Genomic DNA, 8,411 nt, shown 5'->3' with positions numbered 1-8,411 from the left:
GAAGCAATTCACAAAAGGAAGCAATTCACAATTCTAGTAAACATATTCAAATGTCCAAGCTCATCAATACTCAAAAAAAAAATGCAACAAAACCTGGTACCATTTTTTGCTTATCAATTTAGCAAAGAGTTTTTAAAGGTTTTAATATCAAGTGTTGGTAAAGGTGGAGGTAAGCCTTCTCACACTGGGGGCGGCCAAAGATGTGTCAGACATAAGTCATTAAATACCTGAACTCACACACACGCCTTGTCCCCTTTTTGAATCATCCAGGAAATGAGAGTGGATTCATGCAAATCACAGGGTTATTTCTGATAGAAAAACCTAATAGTCCAACCATAGGAAGCTGGTTAAATAAATTATGGTAGATCTATCCATTTTGAAATATTTAATGACACCAAAATATTCACAATATATCATTTGCAAAGTTTATGAACCTATATGTAAATATATGCATAGACACATACATAGATGCACACTGGAAGTCTGTACACCAGATATGGGATATTTAATTGTCCTTCCTTCTGTTTATCTGTATTTTGTAAGTTTTCTAAAATGAACTCTCATGACAGCTGGATTAAGGAAAACAATAAACCAACGTTATTACGTTTAATAATATCAAGGACTCAACTGAGACCTGGATGCAGTCTGGTGGTTCCTGGGCAGGACCCTGTCCCGCACCAGCTCCCACCCACCCACTTCCTCCTGCCCCTGGGCTTCGGGGCCTTGAAAGCCACAGCCAGTCTCTATGGGGCATTGGCGGGGAAGGGAGGGAACTTCTGATGCTCCTGGGTGGGCAGTGGGGGGATGAACCCCCAGTGTCTCCTGAGCCCCCAGTGCTCACTACACACCCGTCAGTCTTTGCAGTATTAATAGATGAGTTTACTGTGGGTTGAATAGGTGTAAGTGAGCTGGCAACCACCTTATCACCATAACACAATAGTTTCTATGAAATACACTCCAGGTTCCAAAAGTACTGACTTATTGGCAACTTTTGGCAGCTAACGTACATGTAAATTGGGAACCGCCCATTGACGACTTTTGGCAATTTGGGATTCAGGATTCCTGGAGGAGAGCTGCCCTCAGAGGTTCCACCGCCCATGACCGCCTCTTGCTACTGGCCTCGTGGCTGTAAAGCAGATCCTTGCTGCGTTACGTGGGGGCCTGTTAACTCCTCTCTCATCTCCACCTCACGGAAACAACTTATTGCAACAATGATGACGTCACGTGACCCCTTCGGGGCTGCTGTCTCGGGAGGGCTTGTGCCCTGGCCAGCAAAGCCTGCCCTAAGGTCACCGCCTGTCAGGGAGCAGGGGAGCCCAGTCCCCGCCCGCCTCTGCCCACCTGCAGGGCTGTGACATTCACCTCCAACTGCAGCTCTCTGAGACACCCCCCCCACCTCCCCCGAGGGGCTCCTGCAGGACCACTCACCCACATGAAAACAATGAAATTTTTCTTTTTTCTCCAAAGAAGGCGAATGTGGAAAGGAAAGGTGGATAGCGGTGTGAAGTGAAAAGGGCCGGAGACCAGCGGTCTGTGACTGGGAGGCTCTGCTCACGGCCAGTGTCTGGCCTGGCCCTGTACCTTCACCACACAGGTCGTATTCTTCCCAGTTGACCGATAGTTAGCTGATCAAACCTCGGATCTTAATTTCTGTCATTGTTTGAGAATGAATAAACCTATGCCTACCCATCATTATCCTAAGAAAACCCCATTTTCTCCCAAGAAGGAAGGGAGTAATTATTCGGTCCCTGAAGAAGGAATCCCTGAGGTCCCTCTAGGTGTGAACATGTCTCCCACACCTGGTTGACAAAGGCTCATGAAGAGGAGAGCCCAGGTCAAATCAGAGCCCAGGAACAGGCCTCTAGACCACGGAGCCAGCAAACTATGGCCCAAAGGGCCCCTCTGTAAATAAAGTTTATCAACACACGGACGCCCTCATTTGTTGGCTATTGTCTATGGCTGCTTTATGTGCTACAAAGACAGAGGCCATGCAGCCTGCAAAGTCTGAAATATTTACTGCCTGGCCCTTTCCAGAAAAAGTGTGCCAAGCCCTGCTCTAGGCAGTGGAGCCATCTTTGCCCCGGGCGCAGTCCCCAGAGAGCCGTCCCCACATCAGTTTAGGGGAGAAGCAAGTGTGAGAGAACCAAGGACAATTGAAGATCTTCAGTAAAAGAGAAGGCATCTCAAACAGTTACATAGATTCATAAGCATATATAATTAGGTGTACAAAATCATGATCCTACTGTAAAGTTTTCGCCAGGACCTAAACGAGTACATCTGTTACAAGCCAGCAGGCATCATAAAGATTATAGTAAGAATAACAAGCCGCCTTAGTTTCTAGAGTGACTCCTTGTAGCAAGTTCAGAACACTGCCTTCTACTCTTTCATCCACTGTCACAGCATATACGAGAGCTGTTAGACTTCGTTCAACAGCTGAGAGAGCAGATTAAGCTACAACAAAATTGGATTTGAGGTTTCTTAACTTCAGACAACCCTATAGTTTTTCATTTAATAAGCATTTTTGTGAGTGAATGGGGGTATAGTTAATGATCACATTCAGGCAACAGGTGTAAACCAGAACTGTCCCCAGCACACAATTATTCTCACTTAATAAACTGTAGTCCAGAGAGAAACTGGAATGAGGAAACTTCAGTGTATATGATTTTCAGCCAGTCAAATACCACCAACCAATTTCTTGGGACTTTGGAATGTAGAAAACAGAAAAAAGAGGTGGTGATTCAGAAACCTCACAGGCCCAGAATCCTAGGAAACGTCTGAGCTGCCCAGTTCCAGGCCTGGGGCCACAAAGCAATTAGCCCATCAACCTGGCACTGGAACTTCCAAAGCAGGAAGACTTCTGAGGAGGAAAGCGGGGGTGGGTGGGGGGGTGTGGAGGCCAGGGAAGGGAAGCAATATCTGTTAGCCAGAGGCACTCTGAAATCCAGCAGGGGGGCGAGGAAGGGGGCAGGTCCACAGCTGCAAGCTTATATTCTGGGGGTGGGGTGGTACCAGCCTTTGTTGGCTATTTATCTTTGTATCTCTTCCTGTCACACAGGAGACATCCCATAAATGTTTGATGAATGAATGAGTGGTTGAATGTATTTCCTTGAAAGGGACTTAAGCAACAGAATTACCAGGTTCAATACTGGAACAGCATTTGTAGTCATACACCAAGGCTTCAGAAGCCTCCACAACTTGTACTATTTTCCTCTACGTTAGTCCAGATAACTCTCCCAAGTCCTGTAAAATCAGGATAATAGTAATGTGTATATAATTATGTTATGGAGTTGATGTGATGACTAAGAGTTAATATATGTAAAGTGCTTAGAATACTACCTGCCCCATAGTAAGCATTGTTTAAGTGGAGGTGAAGGTGGAGGTGGCAGAGGTGGTGAAGTTGGTGGTGATGGAGGTGGTAGAGGTGATGGTGATGGAGGTGGTGATGGAGGTGGTAGAGGTGATGGTGATGGAAGTGGTGATGGAGGTGGTAGAGGTGATGGTGGTGGAGGTGGCAGAGGTGGTGAAGGTGGTGGTGATGGAGGTGGTAGAGGTGATAGAGGTGGTGATGGAGGTGGTAGAGGTGATAGAGGTGGTGATGGAGCTGGTAGAGGTGATGGTGATGGAGGTGGTAGAGGTGATAGAGGTGGTGCTGGAGGTGATAGAGGTGATGGAGGTGGTAGAGGTGATGGTGATGGAGGTGGTAAAGGTGATAGAGGTGGTGATGGAGGTGGTAGAGGTGATAGAGGTGGTGATGGAGGTGGTAGAGGTGATGGTGCTGGAGGTGGTAGAGGTGATGGAGGTGGTAGAGGTGATAGTGATGGAGGTGGTAGAGGTGATGGTGGTAGAGGTGGTAGAGGTGATGGTGCTGGTGATTTGAAACAGTCTAACATACATGCCGTTTGAGTTCCAGAAGCAGTGAGTAGAAAGAATAAGATGGAAGAAATATCTGAAGACATGATGCCCAAGAATTTCTAAAATGATTGAAGAACCACAGATCCAACAAGCTCAGAGAACCCCAGGCAGGATAACACAAAGAAAAATACACCTGACACATCACAGTCGAACTGCTGAAAATGAAACCAAGCTTTTCTGTGTTCCCTGTTTCTTATTTGCAGGAAAAAGGCTTCAGACTCCTAGACCTCCCTGAATACCAAAAGGCAGATTCAAACAGTTGCTAATCAAGGATTTAAGGGGAAGCAGAAACAAAGGAGGAACAGTCAAGAAACAAGAGTGCAGCAATTAAAGCAGGGTCCTGGTTCCTCTTCAAGGAATACACATAACAATATCTTTGAGTTCTTCTGCAGGAACTAAGGCCCTTACCCAGGTGAAGGATGGTAACTTCAGGCTGAGCACAAGATTCCTGGAGCCCCACCCTGTTACCTCATTAACAACCAATCAGAAGAAAGTCACATACCCTACAGCCTTCACCCCAAATTCTGCCTATAAAAACTTCTCTCCAAAAAGCATCGGGGAGTTCAGGTTCTTTTGAGTACGAGCCACCCATTCACCTTCCTCAGCCCTGCAATAAACCTTTCTCTGCTCCAAACTCTGATGTTTCAGTTGTTTGGCCTCACTGTGCATCAGGCACATGAACTTGCATTCGGTAACAAAAATTCAAAGATAAAGAACAAAATTGTGAAGGCAGCTAGGGAAAAAAATTACTTACATAAGGTAAGAAATGATAAAAATTATAGCCGCCTTCCTGAGAAGCCATGGAAGCCAGAAGACAAAGTGTAACAGGGAAGGGCAAAATCTGACTCCATGTGGATCTGTTTCTTTTACTTTAACCTTTGCTTTTTATTGCTTTTGTTATTATAATCACTAAAAGGTTGCTGTCTATAGCTGTAAGCATACATAATGGCCTGCCACAGGGAACACAGCCCACCTGTGAAAGGCTGCAGAAAAGAAAAAATTAACACATCCCCTCCCTGATGCAGGCCAAGCAAGGAGATATCTTGCAAGATTAATGGCCTTTTTACTTTACTTCCTCACCCCCTCCCCATCTCTGTTCTATAAGAGAAACTGGCATGCAGACCCCAATGAGATGGTTATTGGGGACACTAGTCCTCCATCTTCTCGGTCTGCCGGCTTTCTGAATAAAGTCATATTCCTTGCTTCACCACCTCGCCTGTCATGCAGCGAGCAGAGTGAGCTTGGACTTGGTAACAAGATGAAATACATCTTTACAAGAATGAAAGAAAAAGCTTATCAACCTAGAATTCTATACCAAGCAAAAATGTCTTTCAAAAATGAAGGCAAATTAAAGATTTTTTCAGACAAACAAAGGCTGAGATGATGCATTATTAGCATACCTTCTGTACAATAAACGTTAAATTTCTTCAGGCAGAAGGAAAATGATACCAAAGGGAATTTGGGATCTCAAGGGAAAAAAAAAAAAAAAAAGTAAGAAGAGTGACAGATAGGGTAAATATGTGGGTAATTTTTTTTAATCTTCTTCTTTAAGACATAAGTTTTGACTATTTAAAGCAGGGGTTACAAACTATAGCCCACCGGTCAAAACCTGTCTGCTGCCTGTTTTTGTACATAAAGTTTTATTGGAAAACAGACATGCTCATTTATTTACTTCTTACGGTTGCTTTTGTGCTACAATGGCAGGGTTAGATAGTTGCAATAGAGACTATATAGCCCTCAAAGCCTAAAATATTTACTACCTGGCTCTTTACAGAAAAAGTTTGCCAACCCTGGTCTAAAGCAAAAAAACTCCAAAGGATTATGGGATTTATAATGTATGTGGACATAAAATACACAGCAATAACAGCAGAAAAGATGGAAGACAGAAATGGACTGTTGTATGATTCTTATTGGAGACCCTAAAGAAACCACCAAAGAATAATAATAAAACAAACCCTTGGAAACTGTGTGAGACAATATTTGTTGTTTCAAACTGCTATATCCTGGGGTAAATTGTTGCACAGCAAGATGACTAATGCAAGAGAAAGAAGGGAGACAGCATGAGGGCTGCAGGTGGGGATTATTTTCTTTTGTCTTGACTTCAGATTCACTTCCTCCCCTCACCCCCCAGCACCTTGCCTGTGCTCAGGGACAAGGCTGAAGGGGAGAAAGAAACTCAGCGAACCGACGTAGGGAAGCCTGGGGGACACGTCTCAACACAATCACGAGCCCCACCTGCCGGAAACAGGCGCCCAGGTCCTAACATTTGAGGCGGTCAGGGTAGGGAGGTCATTCATTCATTCAGTAGCATGTACTGAGCACAGGGCAACCAGTGCCAAGCTGTCCCCTGGAGATACAGGAAGAGCAGCAGACCCAGGGCCTCTCTCTCGTGACATTTCCAGGCCAGCGTGTGGAAGTCCCAGGCCTCTCCCGTGTCTAGACATGAGCACGCAGCAATCCACAGACTGGGATGCTGTTCCAGATGTAAGGATGGGCGTCTCAGCTGCTGGCTGCCTCCTGGTTCAAACAGGGCTCCACAGCAGTAGAAGGGCGAGCGTGTTTTATTTTCTAGCTCAGGACTCGATCACAGTATCGTTGGAGGCAGAGACATGTCCAAGGACTTCATGGAAGGAGCCAGCAGGAAACAACCCAGCACGCGGGCTGCTGGCTGTTGCCTCTCCCCTCCACAGCCCCGCTCGGGTCCACACACCTATCCCTTTGTGCTCCAGTTCAGCGTGCTGCCGGGGAGTGAACAGGATGCTGAACCCAAACACTGGCGGGGACGTGACAGGACCCCTGTCCTCTCATTTATGACCCCTGATGTCAGTTTGCCGTGGTCCATGTAGGGAAATATCATAAAGGAGAATATCATGGAAACTGGATTATCAAGTGAGCCAGAGGCAGTGATGCCCAGGAGAGCTGGAGAAAGTTAAAGGAATCTGTCATTTATTGCTCTGTGACAAATTACACCAGAACTAGGGTCTGAATACAATAACTGTGTATTACTGCACACAGTTTCTGTGGCTCAGGAACCCGGAGCAGTTTAACTAGGTGCTTCTGGTCGCCAAACACTGGCGGGGACGTGACAGGACCACGACAGCCCACCTGGCACCAGAAGCCAGGCCACCCCCTCTGCCCGTTAGCATCAGATCAGTGTCAAGACAAGGCTACGTCTTGCTGAGCAGATGCTGGGCAGCCTCATGTCCAGCCCCAGCTTCTCCCACCGGCTCTGGCCTCGCTGATTCCAAGTCTACCCCCATCACCCTGCTCCCTTCACTCTCTCCCTCCAGCCTCTCCCCAGTTCCTTCCCCGCTTGCACGTGGCCCTTGGCTTCCTAGCTCTGCACATGCCCTCCTGGCTCCTCACGAATCACGTGGGCTGTCGCGTCTCCCGGCGTGTTGGTTGGCAACTCCCCACCAGGGAGCCGTACACCCCAGAGGATGGAGGGCCTCCAGGGCTCCAGGGAGGATCTCGAGGTTGCCTGAGAACCCAGGGAATGAGCAGGCGGGGATGCAGTTCCTTCTGAACCGTGAGAGTTGATCTCGTCCCCCATGCCAGGACCCATGGGTGGAGACCAGAAATGTTGGCATTGCTGTAAAGGGGTCTGTGTACCTCAGACACCCCTTCACTGATGTTGTAGGACAACCACAGAGGAGGGGAACTCCTTGTTGCTCTTTGGATAAGAGAAACATCTCTTTATTTCTTAGTAGTGACAGACATTGAGAGACACAGGAAGGGGCGTCTCTGGCACACCTGCTCCCTCCCACAAATCTTCAGTCTCCTGGAGACGGCTCTTGCCACCCATGCACAACCAGAGGATATTATTTGGAAGTCCTAGTAACTGTCTGCAGTAACTGTCACACAGGGATTTCTGCCATCATCCCTTATGATAAACGGAGCTTCCTATCAAAAAGTTATACACACCTCAATGTTCATAGCAGCACCACTCACAATAGCCAAGATGTGGAAACAACCTACACGTCCATTAACAGATCAATGGATACAGAAGATGTGGTACTTACATACAATGGAACATTACTCAGCCATAAAAAAGAATGAAATAATGCCTTTTCCAACAACATGAATGGACCTAGGGGTGGTCATACTAAGTGAAGTAAGTCAGAAAGAGAAAGACAAATATCATATGATATCACTGATATGTGGAATCTAACATATGACGTGAACTTATCTATGAAACAGAAACAGACTCACAGACATAGAGAACAGACTTGTGGTTGCCAAGGGGGAGGGAGGGTGGGAGAGGGAAGGATTGGGAGTTTGGGATTAGCAGATGCAAACTATTATATAGAGAACAGAAAACAACAAGGTCCTACTGTAGAGCACAGGGAACTATATTCAATATCCTGTGATAAACCACAATGGAAATGAATATAAAAAAAGAATGTGTATATAATATGTATAACCAAATCACTTTGCTGTACAGCAGAAATTAACACAACAATATAAATCAAAAAATTTAGAACAAACAGAGCTTCCTA

Source organism: Stenella coeruleoalba (assembly GCF_951394435.1).
Source record: "Stenella coeruleoalba genome assembly, chromosome: 16".
NCBI classification, from domain to species: domain Eukaryota; kingdom Metazoa; phylum Chordata; class Mammalia; order Artiodactyla; family Delphinidae; genus Stenella; species Stenella coeruleoalba.
This window is presented reverse-complemented; position numbering follows the sequence as displayed.